A 13,698-nucleotide genomic window follows, 5' to 3' on the forward strand; every position below is an offset into this window, starting at 1 on the left:
GCCTTGTAGAACTTTGTTGCAGTTCCAGACTGGGCCAATAGATGCTGCCACTTCATGAGGTTAACAGTTGGAATTTTCTTTCTCAGAGGTTAAGGCCTAAGATGAAGAGTGAGTGTTGAGGCGGCAGACCAAAGGGGAGGGTAATGGGTAACTGGCATAGTCTCTCTAGAGAGTAATTTGGTTTTTAATTATATGCTTATGAATTGTTTGAATTTTACTATAAGATACTAAGAAAAACAATGAACAATAAATTAACAATAAATTAATTTTAAAAAGACACCTCAACTTCAGATACTTCAAGGCAAAGGAAATCAATAATTGAATAAAAACAGAATTTTAAAGGTTAACACCTCAAAGCATCTTGGACTTAATATTTCTCTACAGTAAAGGAAAGGAAAGGCTTGGAAATACATTTTGGAGAGCCTGAAGGACAATAAGGAATGTAATTCTTTAAACTAGTGTTTCTCAAACTCATGTATGAAATAATTTTAGGGGCATAGAATAAATAATTTTTATTTACATAATACAAATTCATTTGCAAGGTTATTTTCTATTTATAGTAAATTATATTGATTTTCCATTTATGATGATGATAAGTTTCCTTTGTCAGATAAGCTTATAATATAAGTTTAAAGAAAAATATTAACTGAAAATATTACAGATGATCTAGCAATAATTATAAAAGCAATACTCAATAGCTATGCTGGAAATAATGCTTATTTAAACAAGCAATAAATTTTGCCTATAGAACCTCAAAATTCTTTCCTATGCTCAATATCTTATTTCAAACTTAGACTGAAATATGACATTTTATATCACTCCTGTTAGTGTCTATGTAATCTATGCACATTTAAGACTCAATGGACTCGAAGATAGTAATAAGAAGTTGAATACTGTGATACAATTAATTCTACGTTTTTTAAAATAACTTCTGTAAATACATTCTTATGAAGACCCATAAAAAAATCACATGGGAGCGGAGTGAATTGAAAGCAAGGTCAGTCTTGCTGAAAATCTGATTTTAGAAGGGAGTGTAAAACCATGCTAAAAATTATATTTGTATGAACAATATGCTAAAGTATGAAATTTTACTGTATCTAAATTGTGCATTTCCCCACCTTTATTTAGAGGTCAAACTAATATAATGTTTCATACCAAAATGAAATTCAAAAATATGGCCTTATGAGAGTATTATATTCAACATTGGCACTTACATTTTCCATATTTGGTACAGTCATTGAAACATATACACTGTACTAAAAATATTTGCTATTTTTCTGACTACTCTATTAATAATAATAGCATCACAGTGGCTAACAGTGGTCTTTGGGGTTGCACAGAGGCTGGTTTGAATTTTAGGTCTGCCATTTATTAGGAAGCTACTACAAATTCCGAGTCCTTAACTTTCTTACCTGTAAAATGGGAGAAAATAAGATCTGCGAAGTTAATTAAGTCTTCCCGTTGATATTTCTGTCTTACGTGTATATTAACTGACATCCTCTTCAGGCCACGGTGTGTTTCAGATCATGCTCCAAATCCTTTTTGCACAAAATCCACCACCAGAACCTTTTCCACCTCGAGAAGCAGAAAAGGGAACATGGCTCCTGGCAGGTCTAGGCCTTCAAAATAAATCTGCAGGCAAGATCAACACCCAGTGAGTAGTGAGAGTAGCAGTGAGTGCCTTTATCAGTTTAAATTTACAACTTCACCTTTTCCATTGCCTGTTCATAATTGTGGATAATGCCCCACTAATTAAAAAATAAGCTGTAATTACAAGAAATCAATACTGGTTTTTGCTTTTAAACCTGACAGTCTTCATGGCAGTTGCAAGAGACCAAGCTGAAGTAAAGGGGGAAATATTTTTCTGAACTTTTTACGGAAAATAATTTGACAAAACATTAAAACTAAATTTTCTTCGAATAGGAGTAAATTCTACTAGTTACCTTGTAATCTCTCCTGCCACATCTAAGGCGATGTGGGGAGCTGCTTGTTGAATCATAGGCTTTGTGGTTAGAGACCACTGGGTTGTCTTTGGTGAAGTTACTTATGTTTCTTTGGGCCTAGTCTCTTTATCTCTTGTATGGGCTTAAACAACCACCATACAATAGAGTTATGAAAATTAAATGAACATACATCTACCAGAAGGGACCAGTATAACGACTGACAGTAAATTCTCAATAAAGTAAAACACTTAAAATCGATGTGACAACTGAAGAAGATTCTCCTAAAATGGACAAGAGGTTTCAGGGAGAGGTGATTAAACGGATGCAAAATTTGTGTGTTGTTTATTGTCCACTTTGCCGCGGCCTCTGGTTGTGATACACATATGTTCCTATAGAATATTAAATCCTATGTGGGTGCATAATGCATGCGCAAAAGGCTTAGGCATGAAATGTCACTTCAGCAATGTGCCTGGGGAAGCACTGACGCTGCCTGACCTTTGGGCGTCTGGAAGGGATGCCTATACCTGTGCCCAGCGCTGGAAGGGGCCCAGGCCCTTCCCAGCAAAGCCTACCCCCAGACTGCTTACTCGTTCCTAGCATACATCTTCATGCAAAAGGATATTTCGTCCCTTCCCACTGGCGTGGGTTGGTTTTTCTTTTACGTCGTTGCAAGTAGGCTAAGTCCCTTCTGTCTTCTTCCTTGGGGTAAGTGGAAAGGAATCCGTCAGGGGGCCCGAAGTGGCCTACGCGCGGGGACTGGGTAGCAGCGGAGTGGGAGGCAACTTCTGGGCTGCCCCGCCGAAGCAGGTGGGGACAGACAGCGGTTCCCTCGTCCGGGGAGGGGAGTGCGGTCGCGGGTCCCTCCCCTCAATCGCGGGTGGCAGCGGCCGGCGCCAGGCCCGTGGGGGCGGGGTGGGGGCGGCGCGGAGGGCGCGGAGATTACTGCGGCGCCACCGGGGACGCCAAGGGGCCCGAGCGGTCCCCACGCGGGACCGCGAACGATGACAACAGGCAGTCAGCGAGGCCGAATAAAAAAGGAGTTGGTCCCTGCGCGCCGCCCGCCCCGGGGCCCCCCGGCGGCCCAGTGGCCACGGGCGCCGGCGGCGGCGTCCCCCGCCCCCAACCCCGCCGCGCAAGTGCAAGGCTGCCCGCGGCGCGGCGCACGTTCCGCCGCTCCCGGCTTCCGCGCAAAACTTCGAGCCTGTCCACGTGAAGTTGTCGCTCCCGTTCAGAGGGGGAAAGAGCTTAGGGAAAAGCGGGGTAGTGGCGACAGCGGTGGCTGTGCGCGCGCTCTTTTTCTTTTCTTCCACTTTTTCCCCACCCCTGTCTTAGTCCAGAGTTTTGGCTCCTCTCCTTTCCTCCTCCCCCTCGGAGCCGGCTTCTCCCCCCGCCCCGTTTCTCCCCCACTAGTGTACGCTATTTGTTGGGGGGTGGCCGAAGGGGATGTCCTGTTTTCACCAGAGGCACAACGCGAAGGGGAAACTCCGACACTGGAAGGAACGAGAGTAAATACCTAAATACAGACGCTCGGGTCCGCTGCTGGGACAGACACTTGAACTTCAGATCCCGAGGCGGTCCGGGCTGCGGGAGGTGAGTGTCCCTTCTCCCCGTCCCCGCCCGCGGGGTCCGGTTTGCCGGTAGACTGCGAACTCTCTCCGGGGAACTGCGTGTGGCGGGGGGCGCGGAGCCCCGGGGACCAGGGACGCGCGCCGGGACGGGGTGTGGGCGCCGATTCCCCGCGGGCTCCCAGAGGCGGAGTGCAGCACGCCCGCCCGAGGCCCAGGCCGCCGGGGGGCTGCAGTGGTGCCTTCTGCCTGGGAGGACACCCCGAGCTCCGAGGGTCGTCTCCAAGCCCGCGGGGCTGTTGCAGGGCCGCGGCGGGATGGAGTGCGCCGCTCCCTACCTGTACCCGCCCCCTGGTTCGCGGGGGCGCGCGCCCTGGGTCTCCCCTACATCCTTCCAGTGCTATTTATTACTTTGATGACCCCCTAGATAAGCCTGACGCAGGGATGCTAACCGGGTTCGGTGGAGGGCCCAGGCTCCTGGCATTTTCACGATGCTACATGCATGTGTACGTTCACTGCATGTGCTCTAATCTCGAGGCACGAACCGGCCTTTTAAACTGCGGCCGTCCCACTTTAATAGTTTTTATGCGGCGTGGACCGAATGTTTCCTGCAGCTTGCCAGGGTCCGTGAAATTAGAGGCGCCTTGTCAGAGGAGTCGCGTTCATTGGCTCTGGACGCGGATGCCATGGAGGGATTATAACTTCTCCAAACGAAGGGACCTGGCTGCGGAGAGCAGGTTTTCTCTCGTTTCAAAGCTTGCTGGATCTGGGGTGGTTGTGGCTCTGGAAAAGGCTGTTTTCGCCTGGTTAAGCGGGATTCGGAAGAAGACCGCGTGTGTGCTTGTTTTATTTTGTGTCACACGATAGCCAGAACTTTCGTTTAGTAACACTTTAAGGATGTCTCTTTCTTTGTAAGCATTATTTGAACAGCTTGGAACTGTAAGGAAATTTGCGGACCGAGTCCCATGGCAGGGCGGTAGCGAAACCGGAGAGCAATCAGTCCCTCGTTGGGGTGGCAGTGTCTGTCCTCCCCGCCACCTCTCTTGCTCCTTCCCTTGAAGGCTAGTGGGGTTTGTGCTCTGGGTGAGTGTGTGTGGGGGTGGGAGGGAAGTGTTTGGAGACAGTGTCTTCTCCCCTCGCTCCTCGCGCCTCTCTCCCCAGCACTCCAGAGCCGGCAGTAAGTCATTCATGAATCCTAACCTGAGGGCGCTGGAGGAAGGTGCAGGTCCCTGGGCCCTTTCTGCCAAGGTGCAGAGTAGCGACGGGGCGTGTGTTTTGGTTTCGGAGCAGTTCCACGTGGAGCATCTCCGTGTGCGTGTGTGTGTTGTGTACTTGATCTGTGAGGAGGTAACAGGAGTCCCGTGTTCAAACCCAGTGGGCCGTTGGCCATTAATTTGCTTTCCTGGCTGTCATTACAGACACTTCCAAAATCTGATACCTAAGAGAACCGTCAGGTTAGGTTTCACATTAAGAGCTCATACTTAACAGTTTTCTTTCTCCCTTACCCCTTTTGGCTTGGCACCCTGGGATCAACGTAACTGATGTAGCGACACATATCTTCTCGAATATGGCATTTTGTTGATCTTGTCTTCAGCGGCCACGTTTTGCACCCTCCTGCGTTTGTCAGTTTCTGTGCGGGCTCCTTCGGGACTTAGGTGGGAGTCTTAGGAGCGTTTAACAACCGCGGGCTCCCCTTTAGCAGCTTCTGAAGTTTCATTTACACATGGGTGACTGGCACTATTCAAAGTCAGTGATGGTTTTTTGTTGGTTGGGCTGTTTTTGTTTTTATTTTTAAAACCCCGTCAGGACAAGGATTGTAGTTGATAACCTTTCCTGGGTAGAACTCGGTTTTAAGCAGAAATGTTTCCTTTTCTTCTTCTTCTTCTTCTTTTATAATGTTTCTGGCCATCTTGTAGCTGAAGAACCAAAAACGAGGAAAGGGGGCGGGGAGAGAATCCTAAAACAAAATATTTGATACGTGGGGTGGTGCGTTTTTAAGAGACTGCACTCAAAGGCATTTGTGTGTGTGTGTGTTTTTAAATAACATTATCCCAAGAAATAAGTAGCAGTAGTAACAAGAGACAGACTGTTTTGTGTGGAGCTAGACGGCCAGAATCTAATTTTTATGGCAACAATACCAAAGGCAGATATAACCGCATCCATTTTTATTGTTATTATAAACCATAAAAATAGTTTGTTCCACCCGATTAAAAGCTGTAAGTCATTCAGAGTTAAACCAATTTTTAGAAGGTGACTGTACAAGAAAGAAAGTTAAAACTTTTGACAGTTACAACCTTGAAGGTAACATAATTAGATTATTTGTGAACTGTCCTTTTTTTTAATTATTATTAGGGACATATCCTTGTCTTTCTCGTAACAAGTGAAGGTTTAAAATCAACGTGTTTTTCAAAAGCCTGTTTTCCTTTTTCAATTACCTGAGAAGAGTACCCTTCAACATTTTAAGGCCATCATAGAGGTTGTTTCACAATTATAACCGAAATAAAAAGATTTACTTACTTTTTATTAGGTAGTATTTATTTCATTGGATATTAGTAACTTAATTTCTCTTATACTAAATAGAAAGCTTTATGTATATAATCATAGGTAATGTTTAAATCATGTGTTCACATTTAAAAATTAAAAAAAAAATAAACCCTAAGATTTGTATAGGAAGAAATTGGTTCAGGAACAATCATTATTCTAACTAGGAAATACAGATGCTACATTCTAGAGGATTTGTAGAAGCTAGCTGAAAAAAAAATTTGCCTTTGTATAAAAGTTTCTTTTTTGAAGGAGACTGGTAGATGAGTAGTTTGTCATTTTGCTGTAATTTATTTTTTCTTCTAAAAAATCTCTGAATTAGAAAAAAACCCCTCAGTTTTCCATTTCTAAGAGTTTTCTTTTTATTTATGTTGTGATTTGGGGTGTAAATAAATTTTACATACCCACGGGAAATAGAGTGTCCAGTTTCATGTTTTCAGTCTCTGTTGCAAGCTCTAAATGACTGATGCCATGTCTAAAAATATATTTATGTGGCTTGGTATTTCATTTAAAAAAATCTATGCACTGAAATTAATGTATCCAGGCATTTTAGGAAAGTAGAATGGTAGAAAAGCCTTAACTATTGTTACGAAGTGTTAGGATGTTGGAAAGTTCACGTTCTAACTTTCAAATAATAAAAATTAACTTATTTTACCCAATGAAACCTCACATTTTTATAGAGAATTCAAGAAGAGGGGAGATAATCTTTTTCAAGACTTAGTTAAGTGTTAAGTAATTTAAGAGCTCAGGTATTTATTATGTTTTTTCATTATCTTTTTTTCCCCCCTACTAGGTACATGCAGGAACCCTGAACATTCAGTAAAAACAGGCCCCCTTTATAAGGACTTTATTCACCATAGTCTGTATCGCAGCTGGTGATCATATTTCACGGAGCTGTTAAAGCACTTAAAACCTAAAATTAGGTACTGTCTGGTTGTCAATATTTCAGATCACTCATTTAAGAAACAAACAGAAAAGCATGGTTTCAAAAGCAGAAGTTGTTTGCAGTCTTTTCATTGAAGAACTGAGCAAGCCCCTTATCAAACACCTCATCTTTTCAGGGAGAATATGATCACGACAGTTTCTTTTTTAAATGAATATTATTTTTAAACTTTCTAAACTCTTATGTGTCTTCCTACAGAGCATCTTAAACTAATTGTATTCAGAAATGTAGTTGGGGGATTTTATGGCAATGGTTACTAGGTGAATGAAGTGAACACGAGAATGTATGGATGACATTGCAATGTACCTGCTTCTCGGGTAAATTTTTCCCAGTGAACTAAGAAATGACGTGATCTTTCAGGCATTTGTGGTAGAGATGGGTGAGATGTAGCAGTGTATTTAATTGCCGTATGTGTAATACTGCATTCAGTTAGATGTATTTTAACATAGGGGGCACTGAATATTCATTACGTTGTACATGGAGCCAAACTTGGCATCCTTTAGTTTGAACTTGAGTGGAAGAAAATAAACAAGAATCACATATTCAAGTGCAGTACAAGCAATTTTGATTGCGTTTAAGAGGTTTGAAGACTTTGTAAACATTAATGTCACCTAATACTGCTCCTGGCGCCGCACGTTAGTATATGCCTTGGTGATACGCCATTTTACTGTTGAACTTTGTGATTCTTTCGTGTGTCCGGCTGTGTTTCTACTAGTAGAGAGGTACTGAAAATGAATACCACTACCCTTACTGCCCTTACTCCCTTTCTGTCTTTCAGAAAAAGAGATGAAATGGATTAATGTAAAAATAGAAACCATTTTGAGTTATCAATACCACATTTTTATGGTGGTTTAAAATAGTTTCAGAGAGCGCACCTCTGAGTCTCACTGTAACCTTTTCTGTCATTGAAAGGTGCTAATTGATCTTAGGTCACTGACATAATAGTATAGTTTGATATTTGAAACCTTTCAGCATTGGCCTGGCCCTTTTCTCACCCTAAGATTTCAGTCCATGGCTGATGAATAACACCATATTAAAATGTCAGGAATGCTAATTTTTTTCTCCATATGAAACACTTTAGTACAACATGTTCATATTTTTAAAACTTTTATTTATATATAATAAGTACATTTATTTTGGTGTACTTTTGGGCCATGGGAGAAAGACCTATATTATCATGTTAGGATTTTTTTTTTTAAGGTTTTATTTATTTAGGGGTGCCTGGGTGGTGCAGTTGTTAAGCGTCTGCCTTCGGCTCAGGGCGTGATCCTGGTGATCCTGGCATTCTGGGATCGAGCCCCACATGAGGCTTCTCCACTAGGAGCCTGCTTCTTCCTCTCCCACTCCCCCTGCTTGTGTTCCTTCTCTTGCTGGTTGTCTCTCTCTGTCAAATAAATAAATAAAATCTTTTTTTAAAAAAGATTTTAAAAGAGAGGGAGAGAGAGCACGAGTGCACATGTAGCCAAAGCTACAGGCGGAGGGAGAGGGAGAAACAGGCTCCCTGGTGAGCAGAGAGCCCCATGTGGGGCTTGATCCCAGGAGCCTGCGATCATGAGTCCTGGGAGCATGACCTGAGCCAAAGGTAGATGCTTAACCAACTGAGCCACCCAGGTGCCCCACAGATTTTTTTAATATTATTTTCTCACAGGTAGGTAGTTTTCGATTGAAAATTTTAGGCAAAGTTTGATTGCTGTGATCACATTGGAATGCTTTCAAAATGAAGTTACAGTGAACCAATATTGAAGGGGCACCTGGGTGGCTCAGTCGGTTAAGCATCTGCCTTTGGCTCAGGTCATGATCCCAGGTCCTGGTATCCAGCCCAACATTGGGCTCCCTGCTCAGGGAGGAAGCCTGCTTCTCCCTCTCTCTCTGCCTGTCGCTCCCCCTGCTTGTTCTCTCTCTCTGTCAAATAAATAAATAAAATCTTTAAAAAAACAAACAAAAAAACCAAACCTCAAATCACCGATATTGAATAGCCATCTTGAGCTTTTACACTTAATGCATATTTCCTTAAGTATGTTCATATCTCAAAGTATATTGTAATGTAGCAATTGTCAGTATTGTTTTCATACAACTGTACTTTTTATGTCCGTGTAAATCATCATCATTGCTGTCATCAGTCATTATCATCATCATAACATCACAGCTAACATTTCCTGAGGCTTTACTTTATGCAGAACACTTTAAGGTGTTTATGTGGATTAGCTAATTTTGTCTTTTCAACTATGCCATAAATTAGTTACTTTTATCATTCCCATTTTATAGGTGAGAAAACTGAGACCCAGTTATGCAGTGGAGTGGAGCCAGGATCCCAACTCTGTATCAGAGTCCTTGTCCTTAAGGGTTGCACGAGCCAGTTGCTCCCACCAGCCAGATACGAGTTCATTGTAGGTGCTCTCTGAACAAACATTTTATTTTTATATTATTGGTTATGTATTTGTTTCTAGGATATTAGAAAAATATGTAAAATTTCATATTAAGCCTATAATTTTCACAGATAATATTGTTTAAGAAAAGTCCAAAAAGAAGTATTGAAGCAAAACAAATTAAATTTTAGAAAGCCCCTATTGAGAGAAGCAGATGAAGTGACAGTGAGTAGACGCTTGGCTAAAATAGCCAAAAGCATAAAGGTTGGTGGCAAATGACTGAATTTGGAGAAACTGTTATTCTAGAATGCTTCCCGAGTGTTAGGAACTTATGACCAGATCTTTCTAATATTTACCATATATGTAGAATTTTCCTTTGCTTTTTAAGCTTTGTCCACTGGTTAGTTGCTATCAGTTTTACAGGGTTTTGGTTACTGTTGTTACTGTTGCTGCTTTTTTAAGCCTGAATGCTAGTTATGAATCTCAAATCTACTCATTTATGTTGAACCAACTAATAAGGACTGCATAATGAATTTCTAGAGGCAGGTTTCAATTATAGTGGGGTCACCCATATTTTGGAAACACTTTCAGTTTGCATGGATATCATATCAGACTTTACATTTTTAAGGCTTTCTGTAGGTGAACACTTTTCTTTTGCTGTTGATAATCTGTTTTGTAACTTGAATGTATTTTATTCACTGAAACAGTGGTTTTCATTTTTTATTTATGTATTGGGCCGCAGACCCCTTTACTGAAGTGAAAACTAACACTGTGCCCACTGGAGAAATATTCAGTGTTCTGAGTGAAACTGAACGTGGGTGGCCCGTGCATCACTCACCAGCACTGCCCTCGGACCATTGTTGGCTCCCAAAGTCTCTGTAAGGGTCTTCCAGTGTGCGAAAATCATGGCCAAAGGTCCTCGGAGAAGGGGGTCCGTTCACAGTACCTGCTACAGTATGTTAGCATGACCTCCGCTAAAAAAGAAAACAAAAACAACTGTCAAGCACCGTAAAATATCTTCATTGTAATATGTGGGCAAAAGGTACGCCTGCTCACCCTAGTGTTACTTGAATATTCTTATTAACCAAACTGCAACTTAATTTCAGTTTAGTACTGGGGAAATAAAAGTAGTCAGTATGTTTCCTACACAGAGGTACAGGTCTGAATGAGGCCCTCCACGATTTTACATGCAAAGGTTTGTTTTGTAAGAGTATCTTTTTCCCTTTAAAGACTTTATGAAGAAACATCAGCAGTGGCCTAAATTGACATGGCCTTAGATTTCCAAATAAATTTTTGCTGCTGTTTCTGTGATTCTTTCCTCTTTTCTTTCTAAAATGAAAGGGACATTTCTAGTGAAGGCTACAATTAAATCATAAAAATTTACATTCAGATGCCATTAAGTTTAATTCTACTCACAAAAGCAATAGCATTCGATTTGAAATTCTATACTTAATCAAGTAGGTGTACCCCATACTGGGAGAGCTTATTCTCCAGAAGGTCATATACACAATTCACAGACCTCTGCATATACCCTGCGGAGTGATCGATTCATTACAGTTCACCTCTGGCTCTGAACTCCCCAATGTTCAAGGATTTGAAAAGACCTAGATGTTCTAACTCAGAGACTGAATACTTCTAACCTAATGTGTCCGGTGTGTTGAAAGTGATGATGACTTGGGGAGTCAACAGGTCTCTGAATTAGCTAATGCTTTTCACTTAAAAGTTTATATTTAAATGCAAATGTATAGTCCTGTATGATTATGACTCAGGTAATTCTAGCCAAATTTAATCACAGGTGGGTGAGTCATGTTCAGATTCCCTCTGGCAGGTTTTCTGTAATCTCAAACTTTGCTTCTAGTAGGTAACTTAAGAATGCAAACCTCAAAAATTCTGTCAAGAACAGCAGCACTATTAAATTTTTTACATGAACTTTCAGGTGTTCAGATGAGGCTACTGTTTTATTTTTCTTAGTTGACCCAAGAAGAATTTCAATTTAGGTCTGTTTTGTCTCCTTAATCATTGTGTTTAGATTTTCTAGGCTTCATTCCTAAAGAGACCTAGCAGAATTCTGGGTACACCTACATGCTTTTTAAGTGCTTTTTCATTTTCAGTGTCACTAAAGACCTGTGAAAGTTAGAGATGAATAGGTTTTCACTTCTCTGTGTTAATTCTGAAGGCTTTGGGGCTCTTAGTTTCTTATAATAAGTTTTATTTTTTCTTGGCATATACCATTCACAAGGAATGGTTAACAGTAGTGAGTTAACCATGATAACCAAGATCCCAGGTTTAATTCTCAGATTATCATATTAGCTTTGGGTAGACACGTGTCCTATACACGCTTGGTCATATTGTCTTTGGTTTAGTGCTGAGGGACCACCCTGGACTATGCTGGAACTGTGTCCAATACTCTCCTCCCATCCCAGGAATGTTCAATCACATTTGTTCACAATTTTTATCAGGGCCCTCCTTGACTTAAAATACTTCAAAAAATGTTCTCTTGCCGCTAGGACAATTCCAGAATTTTTAGCAGGGAGCTCAGGGCCTTCTGTGGTGAGAACCTTGCCCAGGTTGCCGTTCTCATCTGTCACCGCCTGGTCACAAGAATCTCTAGCCGTATGGAGAACTGCAGTTTTCAAATAAATACACCCCCGTCATTTCCACCTCATTTCTTTGTGCATGGGAGTCTTTCTACCTGGAAGACATCTTTCTGCCCCTAAAACTTTCTTTTCAACTTCTTTTTCAAGGCCGCAGACATAAAATGTTACCTCTTCTAGTAAGTTCGTCTGTCCTCCGGAGGCTGAATTGGATGTTTCTTTCCTTTTTGCTGCCAAAGCACCCAGTTTCTACCTTTATTTAGCACAGCACTTGCCACACTGACACGTAATAAATTACGTGAATTTAAATCCTGCTCTAGACTGAGAATTTACTGACATGATACTGGCATTTGTCATCTCCGTATCTCCTGGAAATAGGGGTCAGTAAGTTTCTGTTGAATGAATGCATAAAGAAAATGGGAACAAGGGCAGTGATGGTGGCCCTGGACATCCTGTGCCATGAGTTTGGGAGCAGTGGGGATAGCTGTGACCATTAGACTGCAGAAAAGCCTTAGGAATAACCTCAGGGATTTTTTTTTTTTTAAGATTTATTTATGTATTTGACAGAGAGAGAGACACAGCGAGAGAGGGAACACAGGCAGGGGGAGTGGGAGAGGAAGAAGCAGGCTCCCAGCGGGGGAGCCTGATGTGGGGCTCGATCCCAGGACTCTGTGATCACGCCCTGAGCCAAAGGCAGACGCTTAACTACTGAACCACCCAGGTGCCCCCAACCTCAGGGATTTTTGTATCTCAGTACAATTACAGCTCTGAATCTAGGCCCAGCTTATATGTACATGTATATGTATGTAGAAATGTATTTATTTCCCATATGATCATTGAGAAGTCAGTGATCGCAGCGGAGAAGCCAAGGATCCTGAAGATCTCTGAAGATATGAGTATTTCATAGCACTTGAAATCTAAGGGACCTGATTCGTTTTATAGCATAGTGGTTAAGTACAAAGAATATGGAGCCAGGCTGCTTGCGTTCAAACCCCAGCTCTGACACTGAAGACTCTGTAATGATAAGCATGTTACTTAAACTGGTTTTGTTTCCGTTTTCTCATATATAATAGAGCATACTTTGTGAGGCTCTTTTTAGAATTCGGTAAGTAAATACATATGAGGTATTTAGAATAGTGTCTGATATGAGTATTAGCTATTATGATCGTAGGTGTTATTCTCCATTAGTTTACTGAAAATGTTCACAGATTTTTAGAGCTGGAAGTCATTTTTTGGGGCCACAAACTGGGGACTATAAACTGAGTCCCCAGTGATCCAAGTACAAATTTGGCATTCTTGGGTGATCTTGGCAAATCTGAGGCTGTAATTGGAGGCCTTAGAGAAAACATTAGAGGTGCTCCAAACTGAGCTTTGGCCATTTATGTTGCACAGAATTGCTTTTAACAAATACTTCCACATGCAATAATATAGAATTTTTTTAAGGCTTTGATTTATGGGTTCCTCAACTTCCCTCAGTAATTTTAAGCACATTCTATAATGGTACTCTTAGTTTATAATCCTCGGTGGTTTTTCTTAGCCTGAAGGTACCAATTATAAGAATTTTGTATACTTTTCAATCGACAGTGGGCTTGATGGACTTAATGTAAACTTACTGAGATAACTTTAAATGTTGCTGTGATTCTTATCTCTGCAGAGACAATAGGGGGTTGTAAGCTCCTCTGTTTCTAGAATTTATCACTCAGTCCTTGGATTCATATGTAATGAATGTATAGCAGAGTGGCGCTG

General features: G+C 41.6%; 1 protein-coding gene across 9 annotated transcripts in view; it reads left to right on the forward strand.

The window, feature by feature from the left end:
* Positions 1–2,899: 2,899 nt before the first annotated feature.
* EYA4 (EYA transcriptional coactivator and phosphatase 4) overlaps positions 2,900–13,698 on the forward strand; it is a 262,796-nt gene continuing 251,997 nt past the window's right edge. For 3 of the 9 annotated variants that reach the window (XM_011228766.3, XM_019802811.2, XM_019802814.2), the window contains exon 1: positions 2,900–3,533. The gene's annotated coding sequence lies outside the window, so the exon portion shown is untranslated. Of the gene's footprint in view, positions 3,534–4,146; positions 4,246–13,698 lie in introns of those variants that run through there. The other 6 variants (XM_034669166.1, XM_034669169.1, XM_019802810.2 and 3 more) reach the window with 6 other exon arrangements.

Source organism: Ailuropoda melanoleuca, chromosome 10 (assembly GCF_002007445.2).
Source record: "Ailuropoda melanoleuca isolate Jingjing chromosome 10, ASM200744v2, whole genome shotgun sequence".
In the NCBI taxonomy this organism is placed as follows: Eukaryota; Metazoa; Chordata; class Mammalia; order Carnivora; family Ursidae; genus Ailuropoda; species Ailuropoda melanoleuca.